Genomic DNA, 21,542 nt, shown 5'->3' on the forward strand with positions numbered 1-21,542 from the left:
CAGTGGGAGGTAATTGAATCATGGGGGCAGGTCTTTCTCGTGCTGTTTTCATGATAGTAAGTCTCATGAGATCCCATGGTTATTATAAGGGGGAGTTTTCCTACACAAGCTCTTTTTGCCTGCCACCATCCACGTAAGATATAACTTGCTCCTCCTTGCCTCCTGCCATGATTACAAGGCCTCCCCAGCCATGTGGAACCGTAAGTCGAATGAAACCTCTCTCTTTTGTAAATTGCGCAGTCTCAGGTAATGCTGTTTATCAGCAGCATGAAAACGGACTAAAACAGAAAGCATTTTTAAGTTAATAATGACTGTGCTTTTATGATAATCTTCTGTCAAATCAGAGATGGCAAATAAGTTCAAACTTTTATGCCAATTCTCGTCACTTGTTAGGGAGTCCTTGTGGAGGATTCTGCACCATGCTTCCATGCAGCAAGACACAGCTCCACGTTCAATAGTAATGTGTGCCAGAGATGTAGGAAAGAATGGTGGCGGCACAGACACTGTGTGTCTCCCTGGACTAGATGGCACCCGAGGAGTCATGATAGCTCAGCTCGAATCCCTGCTCTGTCCCTCAATACCTCGTAATTTCTTGTTCTGAATTTCATTTTCCTTGTTGGTTAACAAGGCCTATTTTCTGTAGTTATTATAAAGGCTAAATGAATATTTCTTTTTTTAATATCAAATGTCTAATAAATGGTAGTTGAATATGAGTTTATCTCTATAAGCAAAAAGAGACAGAGTGATTAGACTGAAATACACGCACACATACATTACAGTAATTATGAAATTAAATAAGAAAGTATGATCTTCAAGCCTTGAGTGCCTATAAGAAGAGATGGTGTATCTTCTCTGGAAGTCTTTCAAACATTTAGAGACTTTTATGTGCTTCAGTGAGGGACTGGTGGGGGGCAGAATGTGGGCTCAGTAGAAGCAGGGAAGTAGAAAACTACAGAAAGCAGGAAAGGAAGGTTGTTGCATGTGAAACCCATTTGGCTTTGCTAACTAGCCTTTATGAATGTTAGGCTCCTGCTCTCCCACAGATATGGGAAGTTGAGAACCCTACCTTCAGATATTAGCTGGAACAAACAGTAAATTATTTTGGCAGTCTGGAGTTTCCTCAGGCAGGCATTTTAAGGGAGACTAGCGGTATCTTGGGGATGCAGCCCCAAGTTATTAGAACCTATGTTAGTCTTCATTCAAGGCTTTATGGGCCATGGTTGAGGCCAAGTCAACAGAGATCGGTCAAGGAGAGACTCTGTCAGGATACGCATACGTACATACCTACTACTAACATGTGCCATTAACACCACATATGGTGTTCGACTTTATATCTAATGCACACATTTTACATCTAATGCACGCACACACGTGCAATTATCTGCATTATACAGATGAAGAAATGAGAATTAGTGGTTAAATAACTTACCTAAAATATCAATATGAAGTTGCAGAACTAGCATTTGAACCCATGTCTGTCTGTCTCTAGAGCCCAAAGTCCAAATTACTATGTAAACTGTCTCCTGTTGCAGTTCAGCATGCAAGATACAAATCCCCAGACACAAGTGCATAAGTGAAATATTGAGGAATGTTCATTAAGAACTCTATATGCGGGCCAGGCCCAGTGGCTCATGCCTTTAATCCTAGCACTTTAGGAGGCTGAGGCAGGAGGATAGCTTGAGCTCAGTAGTTCAAAACCAGCTGTGGATACATAGCCAGACCTTGACTCTACTACAAATCAAAAAAATTAGTGGGATGCGGTGGCACGTGCCTGTAGTTTCAACTACGCGGTAGGCTGGATGGGAGGATCATTTGAGCTCAGGAGTTTGAGGCTGCAGTCAGCTATGATTGTGCTGCTGTACTCCAGCCTGGGTGACAAAGCAAGCAACACCCTGTCTGAAAAAACTAAAAAAAAAGTATATGCAAGTGAGTTAAGTCACAAGGAAGATTTCTATGTTCATTGACTCATCAAGTCTTCCTGCTACTTACTTACCCTGGTCTACACAAGACCTTGATTACTGGGGTGATGCTTCTGATGCCTAATCAATGCCATTTCAAGTTCCAGGCTATTTGCCACTGTTAACCTCACTTTGGGGTATATTTTAGTAAAATGTTGCTTTATTTTTGGGACTCAGATATATCCAAATGCATTTTGTTTGTGATGTCTCTTCCATTAACTTGACCCCAGAGCTAGTCAATTCATTTCTACCCTTGGAAAACACAAGTTTCTCTCCTAACACAAAATACTCGCTCTACATTAGTACAGTTCTCCATTTTTTCATCTATCATTCTCTTTTCTTTTGTTTAAGAAACGTCTTTTCTTTCTGAATTTATAAATTATTCATTGTTACTTTAAAATTATATAATGAACATTCCTCATGAATATTTGTCTGCAGCTTTAATTAAAGTAGATTTTCTGGGTGAAACAACATGGAAATTCTTAAAGGTTTTTGAAATCTGATGCCAAATTGCTCTCTAGAAATGTATTCATTTACTTTGCTATTAGCAGTGCCTAAGACCATTGGTTTCACCTACCACATAAGCATCAATTATTCAACTTTAAAAGATATTCTTTCTAATTTGTTGAATAAAAATACCATGTCTTTTTGCTATTTGCATTGATTTGAATAGTCAAGAGATTGAGCATTTTGTATATTTATTTTTGTTTATATTTCTTAATTTGTAAATTGTTCATGACTCATCTATTTTAAAAAAATCAGGATTTCAAATTTGTCTTATTATTCATAACAGCTCTTTATATTTAAGGTAATTAAAAATAAATGTGATTTACAAATTACTTTTGGAATATCAACTATAATGTACAAAATATTAAGTATATAAATATATAACAAATACAATATTATAAATTATGCATGTAACAAATATAATACTCAGCTTGTCATTTATTAGATTTTCATGTTGATTTACAATACTCAGGTAATCCTGAGTTCTTAAAGGACAATTATATAGGTATTTTTAGATGTAATCTTTTAATTGCTTTGAAAGCGTATGAAAATCCTTTCTCAGGCAGAGAGTAAACATTCATGCATGTTTTCTTTTAGGTTTTTCTTTTCCTCTTGGTTTCTTTTTATCGTTATTATTTAATTGACTGCAGGTTGTAAGGCAAAGAGTTCTTCCCCCAAATAATCCATTTTGCAAAATTATATAACAGTAATGCATTGATTTCTCATTGGCTGTCATAACTTTATCACAAACATAAAGCTCTATTTCCAAATATATGTAGATAATCTATTCTTGTATCAGCATTATACTGTTTAATTATTGTAACTTTTAATGCATTTTTAGTATCTTGGGGGAAATTCACTAGAAAAAAAGTATATCTCTTTTTACATAATGTAAAATTGTATCTTTATTAGTTCAATCTCATTAATTTTTTATTTAAATCCTTGATATTCCACTTTTATGTCTTTACACATTATCTGTCGAAGCTAAAATAAAGTGTTACGGTCTCAACAATATTAACAGTCCTATTTATTTTAGCATTCCTTTATATTTTTTAAGGGTTTTTAAAATATATTTCACTGATATGCTATTAAAATTTAATCATTTTTATTTCATTTTGGATTAGGTGATTTTTAAAGCAGTTGGAATTTTTTTTTTTTTGTAAACTACTTTCAACACAGTTTGTTTTTAGGTAGATTAAGATGATCACATTTACGTCTACTTTAAAGATGGTATGTTTGGCTTTTATTCAGGCAACAAATAACTATTGAGCCTCTATTATGTGTAAGGCATGCTTCCCGAAGCTGGTAAATTCCAGCCGATCAGACAGAAACTCTTTGGCCTTGGGAATTTCTACTGTAGTCAGGGAAGTCAAACAATGTTGCCATCTTGCTTTTGGTTTTTTATGCTCTTTTCTGTTTCCTTCAGCTTCCATTTTTATATACAGACTTATTCATTTACTTTCCTTTTAGGATTTGGAAAGTATGTAGCTTATTTTCAATTCTAAAAGATAACAAAAATGGAATTTTGTGTTTTGATCATTTAATGTAAGATTATATATGTTCCTCACTTTTACTCATTCCCAAAGTGTTAGTATTTGTTAATACAGTTTGAAATTTCAAGCAGATAGTTATGTTTGTTTAGTGTTTTTTGCATCATACCTTTTCTCTTTAATAATTTTAAACATTTTCATTCAATTTTATAACTAGATTATATAAAACAATTATTTAATTTAAAATATTTATACACCTACATTTTGAATGGCTTAATGTCATCACATTCTTTTATATCATGCTTTCATGGTTCTTGAGTTCTTAATTTCAATCTACTGCTTAATGGAGTATTAAATAGAGTATTCTTCTCAGTATTTCTTTATAACAGTTTATTTTTGGAATGTGTGAAAATACATCATGTGGTCTTAATACACAAAACTTAGCTGCTATAAAATTCTTGTGACATAAAGCACACTATCATTTGTCAATATTTTTCACTAGAAATGACTATGAACCCTGTCAAAGTACATGCTCTAGTCTCTGCCATTGGCTTTGAAAGTCACATTCAATTAGTCCCCAAATTTGCTGTACTTTTAATAAGTCTTACATTGTTGTTGTTGCAGTTGTTGTTGTTTTCTGTTTACTAAGATTTAAATGAGATATAGCAAGAGACACTGTTTGACATAGAAGTACGTGTGGTGTCTCAATGTGAGTTCCCCAGAAGCTCCTGAGACAAGAATTAGGGCAAGTAGTAGTTTACATGGTTGGTGAAGAAATCACTAGTAGTAGAATAGGAACTTGAGTCAGAGAAGGGAAGGCAACCAAGTAAAGGTGCCCTATAAAGTCAGCTACACTGTAAGTAACTGGAACTGAATTCCATGAGAAAAGTCTAGGAAGCTTGGTAGCTTTCTGGGATAGAAGGATGTGGAATATATACCAATGCCAACTCCTGCTAGTCATTAGTTAAGGGCTCATAGAGGGGAGTTACTCCTCTGGCATATCAGGCCTGAGAAAACTGACCTCTCCGCCAGAAAGATGCCGATCAAAACAGTTGGAATTAAGGCCATACTTACTCAAATGGTGGCCCAAGGGATAAGGAGCAAATATCAATATGTGGCTTGATTGTTTTCCTAGTGGGTTGCTTGTGTATTGATAAGATTCCATCCTGCCCCAGGAATACAAGGGTCTCTCTCCTCAGTGTAAAACATTCATTCTCTATGGATTGTGCCTCTGGCTTTTCCTACACTAAAGTACCTCAAAGATATTTTTTCCTTAATCAATCATTTTCTACTCCCTAATTAAAAGAAATCATATGTTTGAGTGTCCTGTATGTGCCAGGCAGAGTTGAAGAGTTTACATAGGTTACTTAATTTTCACAAATTCTCTGAAGAAATTACTATTACTGTCTCCAATTTCCAAGTGGGGAAACTGAGACTTAAAGATTAAATAAACTAGTCAGTAAGGTGACACATGCCTGTAGTTCTAGATACTCAGGAAGCTGAGTTGGGGGGAATCACTTGAGCCTGGGAGCTTGAGGCTGCAGTGAGCTACAATTCTGCCACTACATTCTAGCCTTGGCAACATAGTGAAACCCTGTCTCTTAAAAGAAAATCCAGAAATTAAACAAACTATGGAACTGCTATTTGGCCCAACAGTCTACTATTGAGCCTAAACTCTTAACCAATGCTTAGACTAATTAGCTGACTTGAGATGGTAGCCTCTCCTATTCTTACTCCCTGACACTCTTTATGCCACAAATTTATGGCATTCAATAAAACTTGTAATTATACTTGTGTACACACAAATACACATACATACATAAATATATACACATGCATAAATATATATGTACATATACATATATATACACATATATACAAATACATATATAGCTATGAAGCCTTTTTCATTTTCCCACTGTATGCCTCTTTTTATTGTCATCTCCAACATACCGAATTACCGTCAATCTCTTCCTTTCTTGTTTTATGAGAACTGTAACATCCCAGTTGCCAAAAAAAAAAAAAAAGGAGGGAGCTTTTTGCTGTGTAGGTGATATCACAGGGAAGTGGTATGCAAACAACTGCACGCTCATGGCAGAGCCTCAGCTAAGGATTGACAAGCCAGTGAACAGACATTGGAAAGCAGTTGTGGGGTATCCCTACTTTGGAAGGAATGTGGGGGCTTACTTTGGAAAGGGCATGGTATATTCCCACTTCTTTTCCAGTGAGCCAGATGCTCCATTTCAGGTATGGCTCTGTTTTTCATCTGTTGTCTTTCCATTTTATCCCATGTCTTTTAGGCTACGGCAGCAGTCAGCCTTATATTTTGACATTATGAATTGTCACATCTTTATCCTATGTGCTTCATTTCCTTACAAGTATTTTACTAAGAAGCTGGGTGACTTATAACAGGGAGGCAAACCAGATACCATTTTAAGTCGACACCCCTCACCATTTCACGCCTGCCTTCAAGGCCCCTTCCCATCTTGAGCCTTGAGAGAACTTTATATACCCAATCTAGTATTCAAAATACCTATTTGCATGTAAAAGTGATTCTTTTCAATCACTACATACATTTTTAAATATTTAAAATCCAGCTCATTTATTTTGGGAAATTAAACTAATTTTGTCATTTTTTTGAGGGACAAGGGTTATTTTTTAAAGTTTTGGCTGAATTAACCAGTTGTTTTTGTTGCAAGAGGTTATAGTCTTAATTGAATACAGGCCACCACAAAATCTTTGTGGTAGTTGTAAATAAATAAACTAATAACTTAAGGTTAATTGACCCCCTCTTATCTTCTAAATCTACTTGGAAACCACTATAATGCCTCAATACACTATTTGAGGCTTTGGTTAATGTTACGTTTAAAACAAAATAATTCACTCACGGGCTTTTTCAATTCTGCAGTTTATTTTTTCCATTTAGTTCTAAAGAGTCATCATTGGCTGGCTCTTTACATAATTTTACATATTCCGGAAGTCCTCCTAGTGTATTATAAAACAGAGTACTAAAAATACATAGACCTATATTTAATCATTTTATAATTAGATATAGATTTTTATATACTTTTTAAACTTTAACAAGATTGCATTAGTAGCTGTTATTTAATTCACACCCAATGTCCTTTCTAACCTAAATTAAATCCTTATTGAAGACATTTATTCACACTGTAACTGTTTTCTCTAATGAACTACCAATTCATATTCCCACACAGCATGTTCTAATTTGTGCTGTGGCGGTTTCTAGAAACATATGGGGACCAACTGTGGTTATGTTTGGGATCTTCTGTATGAAAACATGGAAATTGTTTTTGTTTTGCTGATTGCTCTCTAAGATAGTTTCAAACCTCTTCAACTTTGTCTTTATTCATGAGGTTTTTAATTGCAAATCCCCTTCTGTTTTGTCAGATGAATGTCACATGATAAGCATATGGGATAGGGCTGGTTAATCTGTCCAGAGGTTCTATGATCTTTAAGAAAGATCAACCCCTTGCTCATAATTGACAAATTGTTCCCAGATATCAGACACCATCAAGCTTGTTATTTCCATAGTGCCATAAACACAAAAGAAAAAGGGACATGAAAGGTAAGAGGCCTTTTGCAACATGAAAGAGAAAGCAAGAGTGGCATTTCCTTTGCTTACGGTTTTTAGGGGAAGGGGGGAGAATAGTGGCAAAAGATACAATAATACAAGCATCCTCCTGATTGATTAAAGTAGTGAAGTGTATTCTTTGGTTCATAAATAATGCTCTATTACTTTTCTTCAAAGACAAGTAAACCTTGACAGACTGACCTTTTCCAGGGCAGGAGTTGTTTCAGTGCCATAAATTATACTGTAAAACGAGTGGAAATGCTACTGAGAACTATGTGACAAAATAAGATTAAAGATTACTACACACAAAAGATTGTTGTTTTATTAATGGATTCCTGTCAATGGGATGAAAAATCCTCAGCTTTCTACTGGGTGCTGAGATCACATCAAGCTGAAAATTAGGAGAGCATTTTCTAAAAGATAACTGAATGTGTCAAAATAACAGTATTCTGATTTTTGTGTTTCTCTAGTATTATATTTGATTCTAACACAAATTTAGTTATTGTCAAATATGCTTGTACCATCCACAGTCATTTGCTTGCAAAGAAAGGGACCATGTCATCAACGGGCATTGGTGTTGTATGTACCAGTGAAGTGAGATTAGAGGGAAACTCTGCTCAACACAGGCATGGCAGCCGCATGGAGGAGTGTGTCGAGGAGAAAGCATATGGTAATTTTCCAACCATTAATTTGCTGGTGAACACCCAATTTGACAGAGCCATCCACGTCACTCTGAAGAAACAAACAAAAAAATCACATCATGACTTAAGCTGTAAGTCCTGTGGATTTTTCTCACGCTTGTTTTAGGTTTTACTGATTAGTAAAAAAAAAAAAAAAAAAAAAAAGGCTTATAAATTATAGATATGAAAAACAATTATATAAATGTGGAAATAATAAATTACAGAAATGAGGACAAATTACGGAAATGAAAACAAGACCACTTAAAATCCAATGAAGGATTTGAATCTACTGAAATTAAATGAGATCATGAGAGTTCAAAGGCTTTGTCAGCATCCACATCCTATACAACTACCACATATTATTCCTTTTAATGCTATTATTATTACATTTTTGCTGTTGTTGTAATTATCTCTGCTCAATTTTTCATTAAAATCAAGACTGTTTAAACCATTCCTCTGTAGACTTTTTGGAAATACGATTGCAATCTAAAATCAATAAACCAATTAAATCATAGCGACCATGGTGGCAAAAAGGAATGAAAAAAAAAAGAAAAGGAAAGGAAAAGTATCAGCAAAATATCAGAACAGTATTTTGAATGATACATTTAATAGTAAACCCATTCCTGTCTTACAGCCCTTTATTGTGTGGCACTAACAGACATACAATTGAGTAAAACAGAAATGGAAACAAAAATCATCCTGTAGAACTTAATTAAAGTTTTCAAAACTTTCCTTGGAATTGGATCTAGCATGGTTTACTCAAATAATAACAACTGTCCTTGTTAGATAGAGCATATGCTCAGCATGGCATGATGCTATAAATCACTCCTTGTCACAAAGAAGAATAGATACACTGGCTCCACATTGCTTTCCCATTCTTTATAACTAGAAACAGGGTATCAGTGTTACCTTCATTATGGTAAGAACAAAAATGTCTGCCTTAATCCTCACACACCATTTTAAAGATAGGTGTCAGGAAGCCAAAAGACGAAACAATGAGATTAGTGTTGCAATGAGCATCCATCAACTTTCCAGACAAACATAAAATTCTGGTTAGTGCACATGCAGCTAGCATGATGAGTTAGATAGATATTTTGCACGTGCTTTCACTGTATAAAGCAGAAAGCTTTTTCTTATTCTTGCAAAGGACTTATCCACTTCTCCAGCATGCGCTCTCTTCACTTAGCTTGTGAACTATTTGAAGAGAGATTCAACTATTAAAATTTTAGTGCAAATTAAACAATATATTAATCATACTACTTGTGAGAATATGCCCCAATTTCTTCCTTCTATGGCAAAAATATTAACTAAATAAGCCCCTTTCATAGAAAATTTAGAAGTTCCAGGATGATCTTGTGCTGCAGCTGAGCCCTCCTGATTCTCCTTGAGTGTAAGGCTATGCCATTCTCTTCTTTAGCCTGCGATGGTCTCAGACGGGGAAGAAATAGCAGCATACGTTAAAAATTGTCAGGAGTCAATGCAGTCTTAGAAAGTAACTATAATCTAAGAGCCAGAACGGCAGCAATGATTCCAAATGTAGACTTCAAGTTTTTGGGCATCCTTAATCTTAGCACCTAATGACGTATTGAATGTCAACCTTTTTTTTTCTCTAACCGTTGATCAATTTACCTAACTTTTGTCTTTCCATTAAACAATTCTCTCTTCCATGACCTCTTTCCCATCAGAATGTAGAGAAGTTATTTATTGATCAATAATATAATAAGCATTTGCCAGGTGCCTTCCTTGAACTATCCAGTAGGCCTTGAGCTCTCATGATTCTTCTGGGCCACCAGAGTCACTCCCTGAATTCATCCTTCTGCTTCTGCTTCTGATCTAGAGAAGCCAATCCCTCCTGCAACTCTAAAGTTTTTCGTAATTAGAAAATTCTTCCTGTCTCCAAATTCTCAGCTTTTAAATTCCAAATTTGGCAAGGTTGAAGCTAAATTCCTAATCTCACTAACAGAATATCACCTTAAAGTACAAAAACTGTCTTTTCAATATGATTTCACACAGATATTAACTCATGATTGTCTAACTCCAAGTGTCTGCAGTTACGAGGCTGAATTCATTTGAATTCCATGGAATGACGCTCTGATAGCAGTGCTGCAAAGTGCTTCAGATTAGTCTTGGAAGATGTAACAAGTTACATAGAAACAACTTATATCTGCATAAACATTTATACACACCTATATGAGTATAACTCAGAACTACCTCAACTTCCGTCTTAGAGGATATCTAATACAGTACTGATATAAATATTGAACACATCTAAGCTAAATCCAGATTAAAACTGACCCCTTATTCATAATGTTCCCTAGTATTCTAGAAACAGCTAGGAAAGCAAAACAACCAGATTTTCTTAGATCTTGGTAAAGGGTAAGTGGGTGAGTGAGTTTCCTCAAACAAAGCAACTCAATCAGAGATACCATGTCACTTTAACAAATTAGTGTTACTGCATTTGGTTTTAATAGTGACATCCTGATTTGATGATATGTCCTACTGTTAACCGCTTAACCAACCTATTGTTGTCACTATGATCAAACCACTATGAAAGCCGGTGGGTAACAACATAAGCCCATGTTTGAGACATGAGTGTATCAAACAAAGTAAGAGGATATAAGCCTTATCCCACAAAATTCAGAAAATAAGTTCCAGATTAAGTAAAGAAAACTGTGTTAAAATTTTAAATATAATAAGAGAAAATACAAAATAGTTTTATTAAAGATCTGGGAAGTCTTTCTGAGTAGGACATACTATTCAGAAGTTGTAGAAAATTACATTGGCAGATTTGATCACATTGAAATCTTAAATTCTGCAAAGCCATCAAGAAAGTTAAAATAGGGCCCAGCACAGTGACTCACACCTGTAATCCCAGCACTTTGGGAGGCCGAGGCAGGAGAATCTCTTGAGCCCAGGAGTTTCAGACCAGCCTGGGCAACATAGTGAAACCCCGTCTCTACAAAAAATTAGCTAGGTGTGGTGTTGTTTGCCTGTGGTCACAGCTACTTGAGAGGCTGAGGTGAAAGGATCAGTTGAGCCCAGGAGGTGGAGGTTGCCCTGAGCCAAGATCATGCCAGTGAACTTCCGCCTGGGTGATAGAGAGAAACCCTATCTCAAACAAAAGAAAGAAAGAGAGAGAGAGAGAAAGAGAATTAAAATAGAAGCTACATAATGAAAGAAAACATTTTTATTGTAAACAACATAAAAGGCAATATTCTTTACATATTAAAAAACACTTCAAATTAATTAAGCTAATAACCCAATAGAAAAATAATCAAAGAATATAAATGAATAAGTCACAGAAAGCATAGTGATCAACTCATTGATAAACAGGAAAGTTAACAGACATTTATACCCAACAAATTTTATTTATTTATTTATTTATTTTGAGGCAGAGTCTCACTCTGTCACCAAGCTGGAGTGCAGTGGCACTATCTCGGCTCACTGCAACTTCCACCTCCCGGGTTCAAGTGAGTCTCCTGCCTCAGCCTCCCGAATAGCTGGGACTACAGGCACGTGCCACCACGCCCAGCTAATTTTTGTATTTTAATAGAGATGGAGTTTCACCATATTGGCCAGGAGGTCTCGATCTCTTGACCTTGTGATCCGCCCGCTTCGGCCTCCCAAAGTGCTAGGATTACAGAAGTGACAAACTTTTTAATATGTTGAAGAAATGACAGCATATGTTAAGAATCGTCTTAACATTGACTTGGATTTAGGAAAACCATTTGACAAACTCTGTTATAGCTGATAGGAGAGAATATTACCATACCACTGGATGAATGGTAAAAATATTCACCAAGTCTCACAAAACCTCATAGAAGGTAGGCCAAGAAACCAAGTTCAAAAAGGCTAAATGACTAACCCATGGTCATAAAAACCTTATATGATAGAGGCTGAGATTATAGTTGGCTTCTGACTTCTGTTTTTCCAGGCCTTCAAGTTCCTTCTTAGAATTTAATAAGCACTTTAAAAAATTTACTTCTTTATTTGCACTGGCTATTAAACATTGGGGATGATTTTTTAGTAAAATATTCCACTTTCCTATGTTGCTTCAATTTTTGGAAAATTCTATTAGCAATAATGTGATATTAAATATTAATTTCTTTATCTGGAATTAAGGAGCTTAGATTAAATGTCTTTTTAAGGTCTCTTACATCTCTAAAAGTTTATGATTCTATTTTCAAAGCACTTGCTACGTCTTTGTGTCTGTGTGTGTGTGTCCATGTGTGCGTGTGTGTGTGTGTGTGTCTTTCCCTATGCACCCCTTCTTCAACCTTAATGGGCATCTCAATTCTAACTTGTGAGACCAAAATTTAGGAATGCCACTTTCAGGAGTTTTCATTATATTTTATTCTGTTTAGTTAAAATTCAGTTTACATTTTATATTTATTTTAAAAATCTATGCCCCTAGGATTTATTACTAAAACGCATTTGTGGGAATCCATTTTATTACCATACAATGCTATAATTTTATTATATAATGTTAAATATGCTTTATGCATTTAAAAAATAAAGAGCAGTACTTTACCAGGAATTACTAAACCTAAAATGATCTTTACGATGAGATGCAAAATCGTCTAAAACACCTGCATTTGAAAGCATTTACAAAAGGTTGTACTTAAAAACAACTGATACTAGTTGTTGAAATTTAGAACGTTACACTGGAAGAGTCTTTGAATCTGTACTTTTTTACTGGATTATGAATTGAATAATTTTACATTCCTTTTAAACTTTGGCCCTTTGGAGTTTATAATAAGAACATCAAGCAAGTGTTGGATGACATGTTGAGTAGAACAGCCAGTGTTCGCTTTCCTATGCAAATAGCCTCTTACACTCATATTATTGCCAGTTTAAGATGAATATGTTCTTGTTGGCATGTTCTGTGATTAATTATGCTATAAACATTAATATTTTCCTATGTTGTTCATCTCCTTCTGCCAACTAATACTAGATTACCAATACAAAAAATGGTGAAGTAGCCATGATCCATAAGCATATACTTTCCATTTTTTAAAGCTCAGGAGCAACTTTGCCAGATTGAACACATGTTGGTTAAGCACGGTCTCTGTGAAAGGCCACAGAAATATAATTAAAGATTCTAGAGTTTTATGGTTTTAGGTCTAACATGTAAGTCTTTAATCCATCTTGAATTAATTTTTGTATAAGGTGTAAGGAAGGGATCCAGTTTCAGCTTTCTACATATGGCTAGCCAGTTTTCCCAGCACCATTTATTAAGTAGGGAATCCTTTCCCCATTGCTTGTTTTTGTCAGGTTTGTCAAAGATCAGATGGTTGTAGATATGCGGCATTATTTTTGAGGGCTGTATTCTGTTCCATTGATCTATATCTCTCTTTTGGTACCAGTACCATGCTGTTTTGGTTACTATAGCCTTGTAGTATAGTTTGATGTCAGGCAGCGTGATGCCTCTGGCTTTGTTCTTTTGGGAAAACCTTAGGATTGACTTGGTGATGCGGGCTCTTTTTTGGTTCCATATAAACTTTAAAGTAGTTTTTTCCAATTCTGTGAAGAAAGTCATTGGTAGCTTGATGAGGATGGCATTGAATCTATAACTTACCTTGGGCAGTATGGCCATTTTCATGATATTGATTCTTCCTACCCATGAGCATGGAATGTTCTTCCATTTCTTTGTATCCTCTTTTATTTCATTGAGCAGTGGTTTGTATTTCTCCTTGAAGAGGTCCTTCACATCCCTTGTAAATTGGATCCCTAGGTATTTTATTCTCTTTGAAGCAATTGTGAATGGGAGTTCACTCATAATTTGGCTCTCTGTCTGTTATTGGTGTATTAGAATGCTTGTGGTTTTTGTACATTGATTTTGTATCCTGAGACTTTGCTGAAGTTGCTTATCAGCTTAAGGAGATTTTGGGCTGAGACAATGGGGTTTTCTAGACATACAATCATGTCATCTGCAAACAGGGACAATTTGACTTACTTTTTTCCTAATTGAATGCCCTTTATTTCCTTCTCCTGCCTAATTGCCCTGGCCAGAACTTCCAACACTATGTTGAATAGGAGTGGTGAGAGAGGGCATCCCTGTCTTGTGCCAGTTTTCAAAGGGAATGCTTCCAGTTTTTGTCCATTCAGTACGATATTGGCTGTGGGTTTGTCATAGATAGCTCTTTTTATTTTGAGATACGTCCCATCAATACCTAATTTATTGAGAGTTTTTAGCATGAAGGGTTGTTGAATTTTGTCAAAGGCCTTTTCTGCATCTATTGACATAATCATGTGGTTTTTATCTTTGGTTCTGTTTATATGCTGGATTACATTTATTGATTTGCGTATGTTGAACCAGACTTGCATCCCAGGGATGAAGCCCACTTGATCATGATGGATAAGCTTTTTGATGTGCTGCTGGATTCAGTTTGCCAGTATTTTATTGAGGATTTTTGCATCAATGTTCATCAAGGATATTGGTCTAAAATTCTCTTTTTTGGTTGTGTCTCTGCCAGACTTCCTAGGCAATACCATTCAGGACATAGGCATGGGCAAGGACTTCATGTCTAAAACACCAAAAGCAACGGCAACAAAAGCCAAAATTGACAAATGGGATCTAATTAAACTAAAGAGCTTCTGCACGGCAAAAGAAACTACCATCACAGTGAACAGGCAACCTACAAAATGGGAGAAAATTTTCACAACCTACTCATCTGACAAAGGGCTAATATCCAGAATCTACAATGAACTCAAACAAATTTACAAGAAAAAAACAAACAACCCCATCAAAAAGTGGGCGAAGGATATGAACAGACACTTCTCAAAAGAAGACATTTATGCAGCCAAAAAACACATGAAAAAATGCTCATCATCACTGGCCATCAGAGAAATGCAAATCAAAACCACAATGAGATATCATCTCACACCAGTTAGAATGGCGATCATTAAAAAGTCAGGAAACAACAGGTGCTGGAGAGGATGTGGAGAAATAGGAACACTTTTACACTGTTGGTGGGACTGTAAACTAGTTCAACCATTGTGGAAGTCGGTGTGGCAATTCCTCAGGGATCTAGAACTAGAAATACCATTTGACCCAGCCATCCCATTACTGGGTATATACCCAAAGGATTATAAATCATGCTGCTATAAAGACACATGCAAATGTATGTTTATTGCAGCACTATTCACAATAGCAAAGACTCGGAACCAACCCAAATGTCCAACAATGATAGACTGGATTAAGAACATGTGGCACATATACACCATGGAATACTATGCAGCCATAAAAAATGAAGAGTTCATGTCCTTTTAGGGACATGGATGAAACTGGAAACCATCATTCTCAGCAAACTATCGCAAGGACAAAAAACCAAACAGTGCATGTTCTCACTCATAGGTGGGAATTGAATAATGAGAACACATGGACACAGGAAGGGGAACATCACACTCTGGGGACTGTTGTGGGGTGGGGGGAGGGGGAAGGTATAGCATTAGGAGATATACCTAATGCTAAATGACGAGTTAATGGGTGCAGCACACCAACATGGCACATGTATATATGTGTAACAAACCTGCACGTTGTGCACATGTACCCTAAAACTTAAAGTATAATAATAATAAAATAAAATAAATAAAAAATAAAAAGATTCTAGAGTTAGCAAAAGTCTGTAATTCTTGTAGGTCAAACATGGGAACCATCTTGGTTCCCAGCATGATGGGCCAACCTTGTACTTGAAGGATTCATGGGGATTTCTTCGTTTTTCCAACTAGCTACACAGCTGTATTTTACTTTCAGGTATATATTTCATAGTATCAATTAGTGTCAATCTTAGGCAGGCAACAGTCCATCTGTTAAGCCAAGCTAAATGCAGAATTATTTATTGCCACACTCTCATGACAGCCACAGTACTGTATGATCTTCCTCCAGTTCTCAGCCTCCAGCTTGGATTTCCCTTCTTCACTTTGTGAACCTCATCCCCAAACACCCCTTTTGTTATTTCTGACTCTCTCTGGTTTGCAATTCATAACAGTTCTATATTTGTTTCTCAGATATCAAATGGGAATAACAATGATTACTCTTTTCATCTATTTTCATAAGTAGGTTTTAATATTTTGTTATATAGTATTTAGGTTTCCTAGATGATAAGCATTTTTAGCATTTTGTCACTACAAAGGCATGATTACAAAATACTTACTTAGGTAGGCTGAAAAATATTTCCCATTAAAGTCTATATTTGATTTCTAATACCTGTGACTATGTCACCTTAAATGGCAAAAGAGAATTTACAGATATGATTAAATCAAGGATCATGAGATGGGCAATTATCCTGGATTACCTGATAAGCCCTATGTAACCACAAGTTTCCTTAAATGAAGGTGACAGAGGTCATTGTCAGACAGAGATATGACAATGGAAACAGAGACACATGCAGATGTTATGCTGTTGGATTTAAAGGAGGAGGAAGTGGCCATGAGCCAAGACATGTAGGTGGACCCTAGAAGCTGGAAAAGGATAGGAAACACATTCTCCCCTAGAGTTTTCAGAAAGAACTAGCTCTACCAGAATCTTTACTTTCATCCTATGAGACTGATTTCAGACTTCTAATCTCCAGAACTGCAAGACAATAAATTTATGTTGCTTTAAGCCCCTAAATTAGTGACGTTTGTTACAGCAGCAATGAGAAACTAACACACTTTATGAATACTTGTTAGCTTCACAGCCAATGAGTTTGCCTCTAGTTAAAAAGTTAAACACTGGTTGTGCGGTGATTCCTCAAGGATCTAGAACTAGAAATACCATTTGACCCAGCAATCCCATTACTGGGTATATATCCAAAGGATTATAAATCATGCTATTATAAGGATACATGCACATGTATGTTAATTGGGGCAGTATTCACAATAGCAAAGACTTGGAACCAACCCAAATGCCCATCAATGATAGACTGGATTAAGAAAATGTGGCACATATACACCATGGAATACTATGCAGCCATAAAAAAATTATGAGTTCATGTCCTTTGTAGGGACATGGATGAAATTGGAAATCATCATTCTCAGTAAACTATCACAAGAACAAAAAACCAAACACTGCATATTCTCACTCATAGGTGGGAATTGAACAATGAGAACACATGGACACAGGAAGGGGAACATCACACTCTGGAGACTGTTGTGGGGTGGGGGGAGGGGGGAGGGATAGCATTAGGAGATATACCTAATGCTAAATGACGAGTTAATGGGTGCAGCACACCAGCATGGCACATGTATACATATGTAACTAACCTGCACATTGTGCACATGTACCCTAAAACTTAAAGTATAATAATAATTTTTAAAAAAAGAAAATGAGGCACATATACACCATGGAACACTATGCAGCCATAAAAAAGGATGAGTTCATGTCCTTTGCAGGTACACGGTTGAAGCTGGAAACCATCATTCTCAGCAAACTATCACAAGGGCAGAAAACCAAACATCACATGTTCTCACTCATAGGTGGGAATTGAACAATGGGAACACATGGACACAGGGCGAGAAACATCACACACTGGGGCCTGTCGGAGGGTGGGGATTTGGGGGAGGGATAGCATTAGGAGAAATACCTAATGTAAATGATGAGTTGATGGGTGCAGCAAACCAACAGGGCACATGTATACCTATGTAACAAACCTGCACGTTGTGCACATGTACCCTAGAACGTAAAGTAAAATTAAAAAAAAAAAGTTAAGCACTGATTTTGTCTGTTTTGCATGTTTTATTTATAAGAGATAGTCTAAGTTATTTCCAAACTAAGTGATTGCAAAAGGTGTGGTGTATGCATTCAAATGGTTTGATTAATCATTAATAAATTCATAAAGGCATCTAGAAAGAAATGTAAAGGTGGGAATGCCCATCTTTGGAGACTGTTGTCTGATCAACAAAATATAGGAGCAAAGGCTCAAGCAATATGTGATATGGTTCCACGTAAAAATGTGAAAATGGTTTTCTTTTCTGCAGAAATGCTCCTGTCATCTTGATAAACACATTCTGGAGTATAAGGGACTGATCTGCTTAATGAATAGATATTAGCTATCTACTAGAAGCTTAAATAGCACCACTTTGGGAGAGTGCTATAAAGCAAATAACAGCAAAAAAATTTTCTGAAATAAAATCTTTAGTGGTAAACAGAAATAAAATAATCGATTTAATGAGCTATGCATATTATAACGATAAATATGTAGTAAGTATTTTAATGTATTTGTGGGATTAATTAATACTTGCATCATTAATACTAATGCTAATACATTAATACTAATAAGATTTCCAGTTATTTATTTTTTCTTCTTGTTTGGAAACTCTCATTGTCCATCAGTTTTCACTAAATCAAGCCTCTGTTACTCCAGCCTGAGATGAAGTGATCACAGTTCCTCATCTACAGAAGTTTATAATTTTCTAGGAACACAGAAAAAAAATCATCTTTTTTAAGCTTACAGAGAAATCAACAGTGAATAAAAGTATTTAAACTTAGCATTTATTAAAGAAATGTAAATTTTAAATAATGAAAACTGTCATCTACCACCTTGACACTTGAGGAGTCTGTCCTCCTTGGGGAGGTCATGGAGGCTTTCATAGCAGAAGCTGTGCTAAGCTAGGTCTTCAATGGTGAATTGAAAAGGCCAAATGGAGAGGACGTAGAGGTCATTCTAGGCAAAAATATAGAAGGAAAAATGGCACAAAGGCATGGGGGAGTACAGAATGTTCAAGGAACTGAAAGGTTAGTACTAGAAGAGTTTAAAAGATGAGAAGAGAATCCGAAGAACTGAGGTAAGAGTTACAGGAGACATCAGATCCAAAATGGCTTGGAATGACATTCCATGGAGGATAGATTTTATCCTGCTGCCCAGAGAAAGGAATTTTAAGAAGAGAAATCAAATGACTGTCTTTGAAACAAACTTATTGTTGGCGATGTGGAAAATAGATTGAAGGGAAGAAAAAACAATTATACATGAGGGTGCTTCGAAGACCATTGTAACAGCCAGGATGAGATGAGATAGGACAAATATCTGCCCCAGGAGCTCCTCAGATTCACTCAGAGCATGAAAGGAAGAGATGGAACCAATATAGTAGGGAGCGGTAAAATCTCTTTGACTGGGTTATCGATTAACAGAGAAGGAGGAATTGGGGATGATGCTGAGAACTCCTAGTTAAAAAACTGGAAGAACTGTGTTATTCACATTAAGGACGAGGGAAAGCATATTTGGGAGAAGTGTTATTTCTGCATCGTCCTTGTTGAGAATGCAGTGAGCGTGAGGCAAATAATTACAATTGTCCAAAGTGCTGTTGAGTACAGGAAACTCAAGCTCAGGTAAGAAATCTTGTTCAGAAATAGACTTGAGCCATCGGCATACATATGGGTGGTATTTGAAAGTGTGGGACTAAATGATATCACCTAGGAAGAGCAAACTGGAGCATTTTAAAGGTAATTTTGAAATAGCTGCTATGAGGACTTAGAAATGAAGATGTTTAGCAATTAATAAAAAAGATTATTCCAAGTGCCACGTTTTCTTCTTGTATATAACCTGTAAGTTTCTAGCTAAAAATTAGCCCTCTCCTTCAGGTGATGCTAAATTTGGTTGATTCAAACTACTGATTAGTTCACTAAGAGGAAACTTATTTATAAGCTATTCATCAAGTGTGGTGGGTTTTACATCTTTTAAGCCTGTTGATTTGACGACACATAAATGGAGCTGTGCTTCTCTTCTCTAAAATGTTTTCTGGTCATTATGTATTTATTTCATTGATTCTATTTTTAATACTATAAATCATTTTTATATCTGGAACTTCTCTAAATTCTTCACATTTTTTTGTCTTCTGAACTTCTGAATGTGACCGTCTACTGAAGTAAGGTAAATGTGTAGTTTTATCTATGTATGTAAAATACAATTTTATACATTTTATTAATAAATTCTATTTTTAGTTTTATTTTTCAGTGTCATCCTTATACAAAACCTCCTCCTCCACTTAGTAACAGCTGTTTGGGGTCATAAACTTCGTTTTGTTTAATGGTTAGGAAGGTTTGCCTCAAACAAGGTCTCCCATCTTGGGCCCAGTCAATAGGTATATTTGTTCCTAAGGAAAAGGAAACATTTACTCTGATTATCTTTAAAGGGGATATATAAAGCTTACATATTTCCCCTACAATTACACCTTTGATCATATTGCCTAAAATTGACAATTGTGTTTTACAATTGGAACAGTGGAGTTAATTAAGTAAACCCTAGGATAAATAGAAGAATCTAAACAAGGTAGTGAATATTTAATCTGATTCCAACTGTAGCGAAGCACCTTTCTAAGAAGAGGAAGTTGTACATTACATAGCAAAGGAAATTTTCATTCATTTTTGTTGGTGTCATTTTGTGACCACACGGCCTAATTTCCAAATTGCTTCAGCTAACTTTGTCATGCTAAATAGCTGGAGCAATTATAAATTAAATAATCAGGAGAAACTCAATTTCTGGTTTCCACAGGGAAATTCTAAATTCAGAAATTTGAAGTGGAAGTTGAAAACGTAGCTACTATGAGTCACTCTGAAGTTTCTGATGCCCTTAAATCTATGTAAAGGCCATGCTTTTTTTTTTTTTTAAGAAGAAAGAAAAGAAATGGGAGTCAAAGTATAGTCTTACTCATTGCTGATTCTAAAGAAATTCTCCTTTAGAAAATTTCCAAAACATGTTTTTTTTATTTTTTAAACAATAAGAGCATTCTGAAAGCTCTAAGAAAGAGAACAAACAGATCTTTGAGAATTAGTTCAACTTATATACCTTTTTTTTTGCAATTAAGAACAAACTAAAACTAAATGCATTGGTTAGTTTCTTAACATGAAATTATGTATGAACCATGTATAAAATACATTTAAGTGGATAATTTGGTATTTTTACCTTTTTCACCTATACATAAGAACAAATATTTAAAACAAATATTAGTCATAAAAATGATAACCTAACATGATGCTATGAAATAATTCATCTGCAAGGAACTGCAAGAATGAAAAACTCTATCACTAATGAATAGTAGATGGTAAAGCAAGCAGCCATGGTCAATAGTAAGAAAGTACCATTATTACTAAATGGTACTATATGCTCATAACACATGTCATTTGTTATATATTCATTGATCCAATAAAAATTTATGGAGTTCCTATTAAGAAATCTAGCCAGGATGCAAGATAGGAATGTAAACAAATAAGCACAGTGTAATAGGTACAATAGCAAAGGATGTTTCACATGATGAGAAATAAAATGATTTTATCTGAAGACATAGGCAAAGCCTGAGAGAGAAGGCCATCTTTGTTCTGCGCCTTGATAAATGAATT

At 35.6% G+C, this 21,542-nt stretch overlaps 1 long non-coding RNA gene across 1 annotated transcript in view; it reads right to left on the minus strand.

Moving 5' to 3' along the window:
* Positions 1-21,542, minus strand: part of LOC134810875 (uncharacterized) — a 29,333-nt gene that overhangs the window by 6,826 nt on the left and 965 nt on the right. The window lies entirely within an intron of this gene.

The sequence above is a fragment of the Pan troglodytes genome, chromosome 7, assembly GCF_028858775.2.
Source record: "Pan troglodytes isolate AG18354 chromosome 7, NHGRI_mPanTro3-v2.0_pri, whole genome shotgun sequence".
Lineage (NCBI taxonomy): Eukaryota > Metazoa > Chordata > Mammalia > Primates > Hominidae > Pan > Pan troglodytes.